Genomic DNA, 18,476 nt, shown 5'->3' with positions numbered 1-18,476 from the left:
AACCCCATCATTATACGCTTCTATTCCTTTCTCCCTCACGTGCTTTTCTAGCTTCTTAATGCATCGATGCTATTCACCTCAACCACCCCATGTCGTAGCGCATTCCACAATCTTATCACTCCTTGTGTAAAGACATTTTTCCTGAATTCTCTATTGGATTTATTAGTGACTGTCTTGGGATTGAGTTTTAGCCCTTGCTTTATCAGTGCAATCTGGGTGAAATCATCATCATCATCATAGGCAGTCCCTCAAAATCGAGGAAGACTTGCTTCCACTCTAAAAGTGAGTTCTCAGGTGACTGTACAGTCTAATGCGGGAATCATAGAAATTTACAACATGGAAGGAGGCCATTTCGGCCCATCGTGTCCACGCCGGCTGACAAAGAGCTATCCAGCCTAATCCCACTTTCCAGCTGTCGGTCTGTAGCCCTGTCGCCCTGTAGGTTATGGCACTTCACATGCACATCCAAGTATTTTTTAAATGTAATGAGGTTTCTGCCTCTAACACCCTTTCAGGCAGTGAGTTCCAGACCTCCATCAGGGTGAAGACATTTCCCTTCAAATCCCCTCTAAACCTCCCACCAATTACTTTAAATTTATGCCCCCCCCCCCGCCGGTTATTGACCCCTCTGCCAAGGGAAACAGGTCCGTCCTATCCACTCTATCCAGGCCCCTCATAATTTTATACACTGCAATCAGGTCTCCCCTCAGCCTCCTCTGTTTCAAAGAAAACAACCCCAGCCTACCCAATCTTTCCTCGTCGCTAAAATTCTCCAGTACCGGCAACATCCTCGTAAATCTCCTCTGTACCCTCTCCAGTGCAATCACATCTTTCCTGTAATGTGGTGACCAGAACTGCACGCAGTACTCCAGCTGTGGTCTAACCAGTGTTTTATACAGTTCAAGCATAACCTCCCTGCTCTTGTATTCGAATTTTTATCTTTCCTTGTGTTATGTCTCAAATAAAGCAATGTGACTGAGTACTGTAGACTTGAGTAAGTGTGACCTTAGTCTCTTTATTCTGACTCCAGTGTGCTGGCACAGCATGGGAGGCCTGCTTATATACAGTGCTCCAAAGGGATGCTAGGATCCCTTGGGACTCCAACAGGTGTGCCCTCTGGTGGCGGTAGAATGCTGGTTACAAAGTGTTGCATACATAACACCTTGTATCTTTCAGGGAATTACAGTCTCTGTCACAGGTGGGTCAGACAGTGGCTGAAAGAAAGGGTGGGTGGGGCGTTTGGTTTGCCGCACGCTCCTTCTGTTGCCTGCACTTGTTTTCTGCATGCTCTCGATGACGAGACTCGAGATGCTCAATGCCCTCCTGGATGCTCTTCCTCCACTTTGGGCAGTCTTGATCCAGGGATTCCCAGATGTCGGTGGGGATGTTGCACTTTACCAAGGAGGCTTTGAGGGTGTCCTTGAAACGTTTCCTCTGCCCACCTGGAGCTCACTTGCCGTGTAGGAGTTCTGAGTAGAGCGCTTGCTTTGGGAGTCTCGTGTCAGGTATGCGGAAGATGTGACCCGCCCAACGGAGCTGGTCCAGTGTGGTCAGTGCTTCGGTGCTGGGGATGTTGGTTTGAGCGAAAACACTGATGTTGGTGCGTCTATCTTCCCAGTGGATTTGCAGGATCAGAGTGAAATTGGATCCTTATTTTCCAAGTAATATATGACCTCCTTATTTTTCTTACCAAAATGTAATACCTCACACTTATCTGTGTTGAAATTCATTTGCCAATTATATGCCCATTCTTCTTGTAATTTGTTCCTGTCCTCCTCAGTTTTGACTATATAAGAACATACGAGATAGGAGCAGGAGTAGGTCATTTAGCCCCTCGAGCCTGCTCCACCATCAATAAGATCATGGCTGATCTTCTACCTCAACTGCACTTTCCTGCACTATCCCCAAACTATGCCCCCAATTTGATGTCATCCGCAAATTTAGAAATTGTGCTTTTGATTCCAAAGTCTAAATCGTTAATATAATTTGTGAACAACTGTGGTCCTAGCACTGATCCTTGTGGGACCCCACTTTCCACCTTCTGACATCCTGAATAGCTACCCTTTACCCCTACTCTCTGCTTTCTGTCTTGAAGTCAGCTAGCTATCCATTCTGCTACTTGTCCCCTGACTCCGCATTTTCTGACCTTATTCATTCGTCTATTATGTGATACCTGGTCAAAGGTCTTTTGGAAATCTAGATAAATTACATCTATTGCATTACCATTGTATAATCTCTCTGTTATCTCTTCAAAGAATTCAATGTGGTTGGTCAAGCAAGACTTTCCTTTTTGGAATCCATGCTGACTATTCATTATTATATTTGTGGTTTCTAGATGTTCTATTTTCTCCTTTAGTAGGGATTCCTTTATTTTTCCTACCACTGATGTTAAGCTGACTAGTCTAAAAGTCCCTGGACATATTCTATCTCCCTTCTTAAATATAGGTAATACATTAGCTATTTGCCCGTCCTCTGGCACTACACCTTTTTCTAAAACTATCTGTAAAACCGCTTGTGCTATCTCTTCCCTAGATTCTTTTAAAATGTACAGGTATAATCCGTCCGGCCCAGGTGTTTTATCCTCTTTGAGTTCGATCAGTTTACTTAACATTTCACCTCTTTTTATTTTAAATGTGGTTATATAATTTCTAATCTCATCTTCCGATGTCATGTCCACTTGATCTGTCCCTGGTAAATATTTGCAATTATATAAGAAAAAAAACCTTGCATTTATATAGCTCCTTTCTTGACCACCTGACACCCCAGAGAGCTTTACAGCCAATTAAGTACTTTTTTGAAGTGGAGTCATTGTTGTAATGTAGGAAACGCGACAGCAAATTTGTGCACAGCAAGCTCCCACAAACGGCAATGTGATAATGACCTGATAATCTTCCAAATCCAATCACTCATTGCGTAAAATGTTTGTCCTCATGTCACCTCTGGTTCTTTTGCCAATCACCTTAAATCATTATCGAACCTTGGAAACTGTTTCTCTTTATTTACTCTATCCAAACCCTTCATTATTTTAAACACCCCTAGCAAATCTCTTCTTAGCCTTCTCTGCTCCAAGGAGAACAACCCCGGCTTCTGTATCCATGTAACTGTAATCCCTCATCCCTGGAACCATTCCAGTAAATCTGTACCCTCTCCAAAGACTTCACATCCTTCCTAAAGTGTGGTGCCCAGAATTGGATGCAATACTCCAGCTGGGGTCGAATTACTGATTTATATAGGTTTAGCATAACTTCCTAGCTTTTCATAGAATCATAGAATCATAGAAATTTACAGCATGGAAGGAGACCTATTCGGCCCATTGTGTCTGCGCCGGCCGACCAAGAGCTATCCAGCCTAATCCCACTTTCCAGCTCTTGGTCTGTAGCCCTGTAGGATACGGCGCTTTAAGTGCACATCCAACTGCCTCCAAAGCAAGTGTATCCTTTTAAATGTGGTGAGGGTTTCTGCCTCGACCATCCTTTCAGGCAGGGAGTCCCAGACCCCTACCACCCTCTGGGTGAAGAAGTTTCCCCACATATCTTCTCTAAATCTCCCCACCAATTACTTTAACTCTATGCTCCTTGGTTGTTGACCACTCTGCCAAGGGAAACAGGTCATAAGAACATAAGAAATAGGAGCAGGAGTAGGCCATACGACCCCTCGAGCCTGCTCCGCCATTTAATACGATCATGGCTGATCTGATCATGGACTCAGGTCCACTTCCCCGCCCGCTCTCCATAACCCCTTATGCCCTTATCGTTTAAGAAACTGTCAATTTCTGTCTTAAATTTATTCAATATCCCAGCTTCCACGGCTCTCTGAGGCAGAAAATTCCACAGATCCACAACCCTCTGAGAGAAGAAATTTCTCCTCATCTCAGTTTTAAATGGGCGGCCCCTTACTCTAAGATTATGCCCTCTAGTTCTAGTCTCCCCCATCAGTGGAAACATTCTCTCTGCATCCACCTTGTCGAGCCCCCTCATAATCTTATACGTTTCAATAAGATCGCCTCTCATTCTTCCGAATTCCAATGAGTAGAGGCCCAACCTACTCAACCTTTCCTCATAAGTCAACCCCCTCATCTCTGGAATCAACCTAGTGAACCTTCTCTGAACTGCCTCCAAAGCAAGTATATCCTTTCGTAAATATGGAAACCAAAACTGCACGCAGTATTCCAGGTGTGGCCTCAACAATACCCTGTACAACTGTAGCAAGACTTCCTTGCTTTTATACTCCATCCCCTTTGCAATAAAGGCCAAGATTCCATTGGCCTTCCTGATCACTTCCTGTACCTGCATGCTAACGTTTTGTGTTTCATGCACAAGTACTCCCAGGTCCCGCTGTACTGCAGCACTTTGTAATCTTTCTTCATTTAAATAATAACTTGCTCTTTGATTTTTTTCTGCCAAAGTGCATGACCTCACATCTTCCAACATTATACTCGATCTGCCAAATGTTTGCCCATTCACTTAGTCTGTCTATGTCCTTTTGCAGAGTTTTTGTGTCCTCCTCACACATTGCTTTTCCTCCCATCTTTGTATCGTCAGCAAAGTTGGCTACGTTACACTCGGTCCCTTCTTCCAAGTCGTTAATATAGATTGTAAATAGTTGGGGTCCCAGCACTGATCCCTGCGGCACCCCACTGGTTACTGATTGCCAACCCGGGAATTAACAATTTATCCCGACTCTCTGTTTTCTCTTCATTAGCCAATCCTCTATCCATGCTAATATATTACCCCAACCCCGTGAACTTTTATCTTGTGCAGTAACCTTTTATGTGGCACCTTGTCAAATGCTGATTGGAAGTCCAAATACACCACATCCAATGGATCCCCTTTATCTATCCTGTTCATTACATCCTCAAAGAATTCCAGCAAATTTGTCAAACGTGACTTCCCTTTCATAAATCCATGCTGACTCTGCCTGACCGAATTTTGCTTTTCCAAATGACCTGCTACTGCTTCTTTAATAATAAGAACATACGAACATAAGAACATAAGAAGTAGGAGCAGGAGTAGGCCATACGGCCCCTCGAGCCTGTTCCATCATTCAATAAGATCATGGCTGAACTGATTGTGGACTCAACTCCACTTTCCCGCCCACTCTCAATAACCCCTTAGCCCCTTAACGTTTAAGAAACTGTCTATTTCTGTCTTAATTTTATTCAATGTCCCAGCTTCCACAGCTCTCTGAGGCAGCGAATTCCACAGATTTACAACCCTCTGAGAGAAGAAATTTCTCCACATCTCTGTTTTAAATGGGCGGCCGCTTATTCTAAGATCATGCCCTCTAGTTCTCGTTCCCCATCAGAGGAAACATCCTCTCTGCATCCCCCTTGTCAAGCCCCCTCATAATCTTATACGTTTCGATAAGATCACCTCTCATTCTTTCGAATTCCAATGAGTAGAGGCCCAACCTACTCAACCTTTCCTCATAAGTCAACCCCCTCATCCCTGGGATCAACCTCGTGAACCTTCTCTGAACTGCCTCCAAAGCAAGTATATCCTTTCGTAAATATGGAAACCAAAACTGCACGCAGTATTCCAGGTGTGGCCTCACCAATACCTTATATTACTGTAGCAAGACTTCCCTGCTTTTATATTCCATCCTCTTTGCAATAAAGGCCAAAATACCATTGGCCTTCCTGATCACTTGCTGTACCTGCATACTATCCTTTTGTGTTTAATGCACAAGTACCCCCAGGTCCCGCTGTACTGCGGCACTTTGCAATCTTTCTCCATTTAAATAAAAACTTGCTCTTCGATTTTTTTCTGCCAAAGTGCATAACCTCACACTTTCCAACATTATACTCCATGCCAAATTTTTTGCCCACTCACTTAGCCTGTCTATGTCGTTTTGCAGATTTTTTGTGGCCTCCTCACACATTGCTTTTCCTCCCATCTTTGTATCATCAGCAAACTTGGCTACGTTACACTCAGTCCCTTCTTTCACGTCGTTAATATAGATTGTAAATAGTTGGGGTCCCAGCACTGATCCCTGCGGCACCCCACTAGTTACTGGTTGCCAACCAGAGAATGAACTATTTATCCCGACTCTCTGTTCTCTGGACTCCAATATTTTCCCAACCACAGATTTTAGGCTAACTGGTCTATAGTTTCCTGCTTTTTGTCTGCCTCTTATCCACTCTATCCAGGCCCCTCATAATTTTATACACCTCAATCAGGTCTCCCCTTAGCCTCCTCTGTTCCAAAGTAAACAGACCCAGCATTTCCAATCTTTCCTCATAGCTAAAATTCACCAGTCCAGACACCATTCTTGTAAATCTCCTCTGCACCCTTTCCATTGCAATCACATCTTTCCTGTAATGTGGTGACCGGTACGCCAGCTGCGTCTAACCAGTGTTTTATACAGTTTAGACATAACCTCCTTGCTCTTGTATTCCATGCCTCGACTAACAAAGGCAAGTATTCCATATGCCTTCTTAACCACCTTATCTACCTGGCCTGCTACCTTCAGGGATCTGTGGACCTGCACTCCAAGGTCCCTTTGTTCTTCTACACTTTTCAGTGTCGTACCATTTAATGTTTATTCCCTTGCCTTGTTAGACCCCTAAAAATGCATTACCTCACACTTATCTGGATTGAATTCCATTTGCCACTGTTCTGCCTACCTGACGAGTTCATTGATATCTTACTCCAGTCCACAGCTTTCTTCTTTATTATCAACCACACAGCCTATTTTAATGTCATTTTCAAACTTCTTAATCATACCCCCAACATTTAAATCCAAGTCATTGATATATACCACAAAAAGAAAGGGACCCAGCACTGAGCCATGCGGAACCCCACTGGATACAGCCTTCCAGTCACAAAAACACCCATCAACCATTACGCTTTGCTTCCTGCCTCCGAGCCAATTTTGGATCCAACTTGCCACTTTGGCCTGGATCCCATGGGCTATTATTTTCGAGACCAGTCTGTCATGTGTGACGTTATCAAAAGCTTTGTTAAAATCCATATACACTGCATCATATGCACTGTCCTCATCGACCCTCATGGTTACCTCCTCGAAAAATTCAATCAAGTTAGTCAGACACAACCTTCCCTTGACAAATCTATGCTGACTATTCTTGATTAATGCATGTCTTTCCAAATGAAGATTTATCCTGTCCCTCAAGATTTTTTCAATAATTTTTCCACCACCGAGGTTAGGCTGACTGGCCTGTAATTACTCGGTCTATCCCTTTCTTCCTTTTTTAAACAAAGGTACAACATTAGCAGTCCTCCAGTCCTCTGGGACTGTACCTGTAGCCAGAGAGGATTGGAAAATGATGGTCAGAGCCTCTGCTATTTCCACATTTGCTTCTCTTAACAGCCTGGATACATTTCATCCGGGCTTGGGGATTTATCCACTTTCAAAGCTGCTAAGCCCCTTAATACTTTCTCTCTCACTATGTTTACCTCGCCTAATATTTCACTCTTTTCCTCTCTGATTGCAAAGTCTGCATCGCTCCTCTCTTTTGTGAAAACAGATGCAAAGTATTCATTAAGAATCCTACCCACGTCTTCCATCTCCACATACAGATTTCCTTTATGGTCTCTAATAGGCCCCTCTTTCTTTAGTTATCCTCTTGCTCTTAATGTATTTATAAAACATCTTTGGGTTTTCCCTGATTTTACTTGCCAACATTCTTTCATGCTCTCTCTTTACATTCCTGATATCTTTTTTAATTGCACCCCTGCACTTCTTATACTCCTCTAGAGTTTCTGCAGTGTTGTATTCTATGCCTCTATTTAGAAAGCCGATGATCCCATATGCTTTAATAACTGCTTTGTTAACCTGCCCTGCCACCTTCAAAGATTTGTGCACACACACCCCCAGGTTAGGTGAGTGGGCAAATGCATGGCAGATGAAGTATAATGTGGATAAATGTGAGGTTATCCACTTTGGTGGTAAAAACAGAGAGACAGACTATTATCTGAATGGTGACAGATTAGGAAAAGGGGAGGTGCAACGAGACCTGGGTGTCATGGTACATCAGTCATTGAAGGTTGGCATGCAGGTACAGCAGGCGGTTAAGAAAGCAAATGGCATGTTGGCCTTCATAGCGAGAGGATTTGAGTACAGTGGCAGAGAGGTGTTACTACAGTTATACAGGGCCTTGGTGAGGCCACACCTGGAATATTGTGTACAGTTTTGGTCTCCTAACTTGAGGAAGGACATTCTTGCTATTGAGGGAGTGCAGCGAAGGTTCACCAGACTGATTCCCGGGATGGCGGGACTGACCTATCAAGAAAGACTGGATCAACTGGGCTTGTATTCACTGGAGTTCAGAAGAATGAGAGGGGATCTCATAGAAAAGTTTAAAATTCTGACGGGTTTAGACAGGTTAGATGCAGGAAGAATGTTCCCAATGTTGGGGAAGTCCAGAACCTGGGGTCACAGTCTAAAGATAAGGGGTAAGCCATTTAGGACCAAGATGAGGAGAAACTTCTTCACCCAGAGAGTGGTGAACCTGTGGAATTCTCTACCACAGAAAGTTGTTGAGGCTAAGTCACTAAATATATTCAAAAAGGAGTTAGATGTAGTCCTTACTACTAGGGGGATCAAGGGGTATGACGAGAAAGCAGGAATGGGGTACTGAAGTTGCATGTTCTGCCATGAACTCATTGAATGGTGGTGCAGGCTCGAAGGGCCGAATGACCTACTCCTGCACCTATTTTCTATGTTTCTATGTTTCTATGTCTCTGTTCTTGCATCCCCTTTAAAATAGTACCATTCAGTATGTATGGTCTCTCCTCATTCTTCCTGCTTAAATGTATCACCTGACATTTCTCTGCGTTGAATTTCACCTACCATGTGTTCACCCATTCCACCACCCTGTCTATATCCTCTTGAAGTCTATTTCTATCTTCCTCACTGTTTACTACACTTCCAGGTTTTGTGTCATCTGTAAATTTCAAAATTGTGCCCTGTACCCCCAAGTCTAAGTCATTAATATCTGAGTACTGAACCTTGGGGAACACCACTGTAAACCTCCCTCCAGTCTTAAACACAGCCATTCTCCGCAACTCTCTGTTTTCTATCCCTTAGCCAATTTTGTAACAATGCTGCTGCTGCCCCTTTTATCCCATGGGCTTCAATTTTGCTGACAAGCTTAATATGTGGTACTTTATCAAATGCCTTTTGAAAGTCCATTTACATAATCTCAATTGCACTCATCCAAAACTCTGCTGCGCATATCCTAACTCGCACCAAGTCCCGTTCACCCATCACCACTGTGCTCGCTGACCTATAGTGGCTCCAGGTTCAGCAATGCCATCATTTCAAAATTCTCATCCCTATTTTCAAATCCCTCCATGGCCTCAACCCTCCCTATCTCTGTAGCCTCCGCAGCCCTATAAGCCTTTAAGATCTCTGCGTTCCTCCAATTTTGTCCTCTTGCCCGATTTTAATCAATCCAGAATGTGCCTTTATCTTTAGTTTCAATTTTACCCATAATCTCTATTGATCCTTGGTGTTTCATTATTAGCTAGTTTGCTCTTATTTATTAGATGAATACATGTTTATTTTCAAATTATTTCAATACATGTTTAAGGTTACATTCTGATAGTCTATTTGTTGAAGAATATGTCATAATGTTGCATTTCTAAGTTGTCAAATTTAATTTTTAAATGTTGTCGCTTTTGTTGCTTTTGCAAGTAATGGATGTCAATTGAATATTTTTACTGATACTCTCTCACTTTGGTTCTCTCACTTCACTCTCACATAACTACACTCCAAAAAGAGGTTTACCATAATCAGATATGGATCAATGCTCTCTTGTACCATGATTAGATCTGGAACAAAGCTCTCTTGTCCCTGCCCAGCAGTGCATCTTGTGTCACCCTTAAGATCAACCCTTACATTATACATTATGACCTTTCTCAGTGAGGTTTCAATTTTATGCCATGTTGTGGGTGATTCTGCATTGTGGATTTATTGCAATGAGGAAGACTTCGCAAACTTATTTTATGTAGCAGCCTTTCAGTTAGTAGAAAGAAGAATTTCACTCCTTTAGTGTGGCCCAAATTTGAATCCAGGTCTAGATGTGAAAGCCAATCCACTGTGCTACTCCATCCTCCCATCAAAAGTTGATTTCATAAGTTTGATTGACATGGCGTGATATCCGAGTAAAATGGGTATAAGTAGCTAAACTGCATGGAAACTTCTGCAGCCTCGAAAAGCACTATTCAGCCTGTACATTTCAGGAGTAGGTTGGGGGGACAAATCGCTGGAGAAATACCACCAACGATGTCGCAAGATCCTGCACATCCCTTGGAAGGACAGACACACCAACGTTAGTGTCCTCGATCAGGCCAACATTCCCAGCGTTGAAGCACTGACCACACTTGACCAGCTCCGTTGGGTGGGCCACATTGTTTGCATGCCCGACACAAAACTCCCAAAGCAAGTGCTCTACTTGGAACTCCTACACGGCAAGCGAGCCCAAGGTGGGCAGAGGAAATGTTTCAAGGACACACTCAAAGCCTCCTTGATAAAATGCAACATCCCCACCGACACCTGGGAGTCCCTGGCCAAAGACCGCCCTAAGTGGAGGAAGTGCATCCGGGAGGGCGCTGAGCATCTCGAGTCTCGTTGCCGAGAGCATGCAGAAACCAAGCGCAGGCAGCGGAAGGAGCGGGCTGCAAACCAGACTCCCCACCCATCCTTTCTTTCAACCACTGTCTGTCCCACCTGTGACAGAGACTGTAACTCCCAAATTGGACTGGTCAGTCACCTAAGGACTCACTTTTAGAGTGGAAGCAAGTCTTCCTCGATTTCGAGGGACTGCCTATGCTGATGATGGGGGGACAGTCAGGTGAAAAAAGAACAGTGTTTGGTTCTCTCACATCACACTCACAGAACTTCACGACCTGTCTTATCAATATTTGATAGAAATATGGCAACCAGGGCATGGCACCAAGCCAGAGAAGAAGAACGCAGAACTTCACTCATTCAGACCTCCAGGACACCTTGAAGGGGATTGAAGGCAGAGGAGCAGATTCCAAGCTGCCCAGTCACCCTACATATATGTAAGTAAGTGCTGCGAGGACAGCTGCATAGCCTTAGTGCAAGAGACTGAGTTAGATTCCTTAATGAGAGGGCATTGTGAAAAGTTAGTTGTGCAAGTGTTACTTTAAGAGAGTGAAGAATGCGCTGGTACTCAAGGTGGCCTATAAATAAAAGGCAGAAGTGCCCAGTGCCTGACTGGCCTACTGCAAATGTGAAACTTTTGCAATGCTATTTCTGCAGTCCTGGAGGTGAGGGAGTTGGCACTGACAACCCTTTTCCAATTGGCACGAGTGATATTTCTGTTATTGCCTGCTAGGGCACTCTTAGGCACAGCACTGTTCCCCAGTCATCAAGATCCACGGCGCGGCCCAGGACAACGTGGACCATTTCCCATACCTCAGGAGCTTCTTATCAACAAAAGCAGACATTGATGAGGAGATTCAACACCACCTCCAGTGCGACAGTGCAGCCTTCGGTCGCCTGAGGAAAAGAGTGTCCGAAGACTACTCATGGTCTACTGGGCTGTAGTAATATCCACCCTCCTTTATGGCTCAGAGACATGGACCATGTACAGTAGACACCTCAAGTCGCTGGAGAAATACCACATACGATGCCTCCACAAAATCCTACAAATCCCCTGGGAGGACAGACGCACCAACATTTGCATCCTCGACCAGGCTAACATCCCCAGCATTGAAGCACTGACTACACATGATCAGCTCCGCTGGGCAGACCACATTGTCCGCATGCCAGACACGAGACTCCCAAAGCAAGCGCTCTACTTGGAACTCCTTCATGGCAAATGAGCCAAAGGTGGACAGAGGAAACGTTACAAGGACACCCTCAAAGTCTCCCTGATAAAGTGCAACATCCCCATCGACATCTGGGAGTCCCTGGCCCAAGACCACCCTATGTGGAGGAAGAGCATCTGGGAGGGCGCTGAGCGCCTCAAGTCTCATCGCCGAGTGCATGCAGAAAACAAGCGCAGGCAGCGGAAAAAATGTGCGGCAAACCCTCCCTTACTCTCAATGACTGTCTGTCCCACCTGTGACAGGGACTGTGGTTCTCGTATTGGACAGTTCAGCCACCTAAGGACTCATTCTAAGAGTGGAAGCAAGTCTTCCTCGATTCCGAGAGACTGCCTATGATGATGATGACTCTTAGGAATTATCTCTCTTTGAAAGAGAAAGACAGCCTGAAAGAGAGAAAACACAGAGGGCTGTTCTGATTAAAATGTCTCCCCTTTTTAATGAGAACATGAGGCTCCCAAGTGTCATTTTATTAAATGAAACACTCTGCTGGGCAAATGGAATAAAGCAATGTTCGGTATTGCCACTTAGGGATTGCAAAGGAACCAATTCATCATAATGGCATGAAATGCCTGAGATTCTACACAACAATCCTCCCTTTTTTCCTTATCAGCACCCCAAATTGCCATGCTAACCAGCTTGGATTAAATATAGAAACATAGAAACATAGAAAATAGGTGCAGGAGTAGGCCATTCAGCCCTTCAAGCCTGCACCACCATTCAATAAGATCATGGCTGATCATTCCCTCAGTACCCCTTTCCTGCTTTCTCTCCATACCCCTTGATCCCTTTAGCCATAAGGGCCATATCTAACTCCCTCTTGAATATATCCAATAAACTGGCATCAACAACTCTCTGCAGTGGGGAATTCCACAGATTAACAATTCTGAGTGAAGAAGTTTCTCCTCATCTCAGTCCTAAATGGCGTACCTCTTATCCTAAGACTGTGTCCCCTGGTTCTGGACTTCTCCATCATCGGAAACATTCTTCCCGCATCTAACCTGTCCAGTCCCATCAGAATCTTGTAAGTTTCTATGAGATCCCCTCTCATCCTTCTAAACGCCAGTGTATAAAGGGCCAGTTGATCCAGTCTCTCCTCATATGTCAGTTCCGCCATCCCGGGAATCAGTCTGGTGAACCTTCGCTGCACTCAATAGCAAGAACGTCCTTCCTCAGATTAGGAGACCAAAATTGAACATAATATTCCAGGTGAGGCCTCACCAAGGCCCTGTACAATTGCAGTAAGACCTCCCTGCTCCTGTACTCAAATCCCCTAGCTATGAAGGCCAACTTACCATTTGCCTTCTTCACCGCCTGCTGTACCTGCATGCCAACTTTCAATGACTGATGAACCATGACACCCAGGTCTCGTTGCACCTGCCCCTTTCCTAATCTGCCGCCATTCAGATAATATTCTGCCTTCATGTTTTTGCCCCCAATGTGGATAACCTCACATTTATCCACATTATACTGCATCTGTCATGCATTTTCCCACTTACCTAACCTGTCCAAGTCAGCCTGCAGCCTTTTAGTGTCCTCCTCACAGCTCACACCGCTACCCAGCTTAGTGTCGTCTGCAAACTTGGAGATATTAAACTCAATTCCTTCATCTAAATCAGCGTCGAGAGAGGCGGGAGTTGGCGAGAGGCAGCGGCCTATAAAGGCTCAGCAGTCGGGCAGTCCGGGGAGCGTCGAGAGAGGGGGGAGTCGGCGAGAGGCAGCGGCCTATAAAGGCTCAGCAGTCGGGCAGTCCGGGGAGCGTGGAGAGAGGGGGGAGTCGGCGAGAGGCAGCGGCCTATAAAGGCTCAGCAGTCGGGCAGTCCGGGGAGCGTGGAGAGAGGGGGGAGTCGGCGAGAGGCAGCGGCCTATAAAGGCTCAGCAGTCGGGCAGTCCGGGGAGCGTCGAGAGAGGTGGGAGTCAGCGAGAGGCGGGGCTTGTACAGCTCCAGCTGGGAGAGAAGGCAAAAAAGAAGTAGAAAGAAATCAAAAGGTGACGTCACAGCCAAGGGGGTAAGTGATTGGCTGGTGATTGGTGAGTAGCTTTTCTTTTTCTTTCTTTTTTATATCAGTCAGTAACTTTGAACATTGTTGTTGCCAATTTAAGTGTATCTAAGGGTTAAGTCATGGCAGGAGAGCTCGGTCGGGTGTTATGCTCCTCCTGTACCATGTGGGAACTCAGGGACACTTCCGGTGTCCCTGACGACTACATCTGCAGGAAATGTATCCGCCTCCAGCTCCTGACGGACCGCGTTGCGGAATTGGAGCTGAGGTTGGATTCACTCTGGAGCATCCACGATGCTGAGAATGACATGAGTAGCACGTGTAGCGAGTTGGTCTTACCACAGGAGAAGGGTGCACAGCCAGCTAGGGAATGGAAGACCAGCAGGAAGAGTAGTGCAAGGAAGGTCGTGCAGGGGTCCCCTGTGGTCATCCCCCTGCAAAACAGATACACTGCTTTGAGTACTGTAAAGGGGGGGATGACTCATCAGGGGAGGGCAGCAGCAGCCAAGTTCATGTCACCGTGGCTAGCTCTGTTGCACAGGAGGGCAGGAAAAAGAGTGGGAGAGCGATAGTGATAGGGGATTCAATTGTAAGGGGAATAGATAGGCGTTTCTGCGGCCGCAACCGAGACTCCAGGATGGTATGTTGCCTCCCTGGTGCAAGGGTCAAGGATGTCTCGGAGCGGGTGCAGGACATTCTAAAAAGGGAGGGAGAACAGCCAGTTGTCATGGTGCACATTGGTACCAACGACATAGGTAAAAAAAGGATGAGGTCCTACGAAACAAATTTAAGGAGCTAGGAGCTAAATTAAAAAGTAGGACCTCAAAAGTAGTAATCTCGGGATTGCTACCAGTGCCACGTGCTAGTCAGAGTAGGAATCGCAGAGTAGCGCAGATGAATACGTAGCTTAAGCAGTGGTGCAGCAGGGAGGGATTCAAATTCCTGGGGCATTGGAACCGGTTCTGGGGGAGGTGGGATCAGTACAAACCGGATGGTCTGCAAATGGGCAAGACCGGAACCAATGTCCTCGGGGGAGTGTTTGCTAGTGCTGTTGGTGAGGAGTTAAGCTAATATGGCAGGGGGATGGGAACCAATGCAGGGAGACAGAGGGAAACAAAAAGGAGACAAAAGCAAAAGACAGAAAGGAGATGAGGAAAAGTGGAGGGCAGAGAAACCCAAGGCAAAGAACAAAAAGGGCCACTGTACAGCAACATTCTAAAAGGACAAAGGGTGTTAAAAAAACAAGCCTGAAGACTTTGTGTCTTAATGCAAGGAGTATCCGTAATAAGGTGGATGAATTAACTGTGCAAATAGATGTTAACAAATATGATGTGATTGGGATTACAGAGACGTCGCTTCAGGATGATCAGGGCTGGGAACTCAACATCCAGGGGTATTCAACATTCAGGAAGGATAGAATAAAAGGAAAAGGAGGTGGGGTAGCATTGCTGGTTAAGGAGGAGATTAATGCAATAGTTAGGAAGGACATTAGCTTAGATGATGTGGAATCTAGATGGGTAGAGCTGCAGAACACCAAAGGGCAAAAAACATTAGTGGGAGTTGTGTACAGACCTCCAAACAGTAGTAGTGATGTTGGGGAGGGCATCAAACGGGAAATTAGGGGTGCATGCAATAAAGGTGCAGCAGTTATAATGGGTGACTTTAATATGCATATAGATTGGGCTAACCAAACTGGAAGCAATACGGTGGAGGAGGATTTCCTGGAGTGCATAGGGGATGGTTTTCTAGACCAATATGTCGAGGAACCAACGAGGGGGGAGGCCATCTTCGAGTGGGTGTTGTGTAATGAGAGAAGATTAATTAGCAATCTCGTTGTGCGAGGCCCCTTGGGGAAGAGTGACCATAACATGGTGGAATTCTGCATTAGGATGGAGAATGAAACAGTTAATTCAGAGACCATGGTCCAGAACTTAAAGAAGGCTACCTTTGAAGGTATGAGGCGTGAATTGGCTTGGATAGATTGGCGAATGATACTTAAGGGGTTGACTGTGGATGGGCAATGGCAGACATTTAGAGACCGCATGAATGAACTACAACAATTGTACATTTCTGTCTGGCGTAAAAATAAAAAAGGGAAGGTGGCTCTACCGTGGCTATCAAGGGAAATCAGGGATAGTATTAAAGCCAAGGAAGTGGCATAGAAATTGGCCAGAAATAGCAGCGAACCCGGGGACTGGGAGAAATTTAGAACTCAGCAGAGGAGGACAAAGGGTTTGATTAGGCAGGGAAAATGGAGTACGAGAAGAAGCTTACAGGGAACATTAAGACGGATTGCAAAAGTTTCTATAGATATGTAAAGAGAAAAAGGTTAGTAAAGACAAACGTAGGTCCCCTGCAGTCAGAATCAGGGGAAGTCATAACGGGGAACAAAGAAATGGCAGACCAATTGAACAAATACTTTGGTTCGGTATTCACTAAGGTGGACACAAACAACCTTCCGGATATAAAAGGAGTCAGAGGGTCTAGTAAGGAGGAGGAACTGAGGGAAATCCTTATTAGTCAGGAAATTGTGTTGGGGAAATTGATGGGATTGAAGGCCGATAAATCTCCAGGGCCTGATGGACTGCATCCCAGAGTACTTAAGGAGGTGGCCTTGGAAATAGTGGATGCATTGACAGTCATTTTCCAACATTCCATTGACTCTGGATCAGTTCCAATCGAGTGGAGGGTAGCCAATGTAACCCCACTTTTTAAAAAAGGAGGGTGAGAGAAAACGGGGAATTATAGACCGGTCAGCCTGACCTCAGTCGTGGGTAAAATGATGGAATCAATTATTAAGGATGTCATAGCAGCGCATTTGGAAAGAGGTGACATGATAGGTCCAAGTCAGGATGGATTTGTGAAAGGGAAATCATGCTTGACAAATCTTCTGGAATTTTCTGAGGATGTTTCCAGTAGAGTGGACAAGGGAGAACCAGTTGATGTGGTGTATTTGGACTTTCAGAAGGCTTTTGATAAGGTCCCACACAAGAGATTAATGTGCAAAGTTAAAGCACATGGGATTGGAGGTAGTGTGCTGACATGGATTGAGAACTGGTTGTCAGACAGGAAGCAAAGAGTAGGAGTAAATGGGTACTTTTCAGAATGGCAGGCAGTCACTAGTGGGGTACCGCAAGGTTTACACTGTACATTAATGCTTTCGATGAGGGGATTAAATGTAGTATCTCCAAATTTGCGGATGACACTAAGTTGGGTGGCAGTGTGAGCTGCGAGGAGGATGCTATGAGGCTGCAGAGTGACTTGGATAGGTTAGGTGAGTGGGCAAATGCATGGCAGATGAAGTATAATGTGGATAAATGTGAGGTTATCCACTTTGGTGGTAAAAACAGAGAGACAGACTATTATCTGAATGGTGACAGATTAGGAAAAGGGGACGTGCAACGAGACCTGGGTGTCATGGTACATCAGTCATTGAAGGTTGGCATGCAGGTACAGCAGGCGGTTAAGAAAGCAAATGGCATATTGGCCTTCATAGCGAGGGGATTTGAGTACAGGGGCAGGGAGGTGTTGCTACAGTTGTACAGGGCCTTGGTGAGGCCACACCTGGAGTATTGTGTACAGTTTTGGTCTCCTAACTTGAGGAAGGACATTCTTGCTATTGAGGGTGTGCAGCGAAGGTTCACCAAACTGATTCCCGGGATGGCGGGACTGACCTATCAAGAAAGACTGGATCAACTGGGCTTGTATTCACTGGAGTTCAGAAAAATGAGAGGGGACCACATAGAAACGTTTAAATTTCAGACGGGTTTAGACAGGTTAGATGCAGGAAGAATGTTCCCAACATTGGGGAAGTCCAGAACCAGGGGTCACAGTCGAAGGATAAGGGGTAAGCCATTTAGGACTGAGATGAGGAGAAACTTCTTCACCCAGAGAGTGGTGAACCTGTGGAATTCTCTACCACAGAAAGTTGTTGAGGCCAATTCACTAAATATATTCAAAAAAGAGTTAGATGTAGTCCTTACTACTAGGGGGATCAAGGGGTATGGCAAGAAAGCAGGAATGGGATACTGAAGTTACATGTTCAGCCATGAACTCATCGAATGGCGGTGCAGGCTAGAAGGGCCGAATGGCCTACTCCTGCACTATTTTCTATGTTTCTATGTTTCTAATGTATATTGTAAAGAGCTGGGGTCCCAGCACTGAGCCCTGCGGTACTCCACTAGTCACTGCTTGCCATTCTGAAAAGGACCCGTTTATCCCGACTCTCTGCTTCCTGTCTGCCAACCAGTTCTCTATCCACGTCAGTCCATTACCCCCAATACCATGTGCTTTGATTTTGCACACCAATCTCTTGTGTGGGACCTTGTCAACAGCCTTTTGAAAGCCCAAATACACCACACCCACTGGTTCTCCCTTGTCCACTCTACTAGTTATATCCTCAAAAAATTCCGGAAGATTTGTCAAGCATGATTTCCCAATCATATATCCATGCTGTCTTGGATCGATCCTGTCACTGCTTTCCAAATGCGCTGCTATTTCATCTTTAATAATTGATTCCAACATTTTCCCCACTACTGATGTCAGGCTAACCGGTCTGTAATTACCTGTTTTCTCTTTCCCTCCTTTTTTAAACAGTGGTGTTACATTAGCTACCCTCCAGTCGATAGGAACTGATCCACAGTCGACAGACTGTTGG

The 18,476-nt window shown here is 45.2% G+C and overlaps 1 protein-coding gene across 3 annotated transcripts in view; it reads right to left on the bottom strand.

Annotated features, from left to right (window-relative positions):
• Positions 1 to 18,476, bottom strand: part of LOC139262034 (E3 ubiquitin-protein ligase SH3RF1-like) — a 159,194-nt gene that overhangs the window by 128,601 nt on the left and 12,117 nt on the right. The window lies entirely within an intron of this gene.

Source organism: Pristiophorus japonicus, chromosome 4 (assembly GCF_044704955.1).
Source record: "Pristiophorus japonicus isolate sPriJap1 chromosome 4, sPriJap1.hap1, whole genome shotgun sequence".
Classification (NCBI taxonomy): Eukaryota; Metazoa; Chordata; class Chondrichthyes; family Pristiophoridae; genus Pristiophorus; species Pristiophorus japonicus.
The sequence above is the reverse complement of the archived record's forward strand: the minus strand, read 5'-3'. Positions and strand labels throughout refer to the sequence as shown.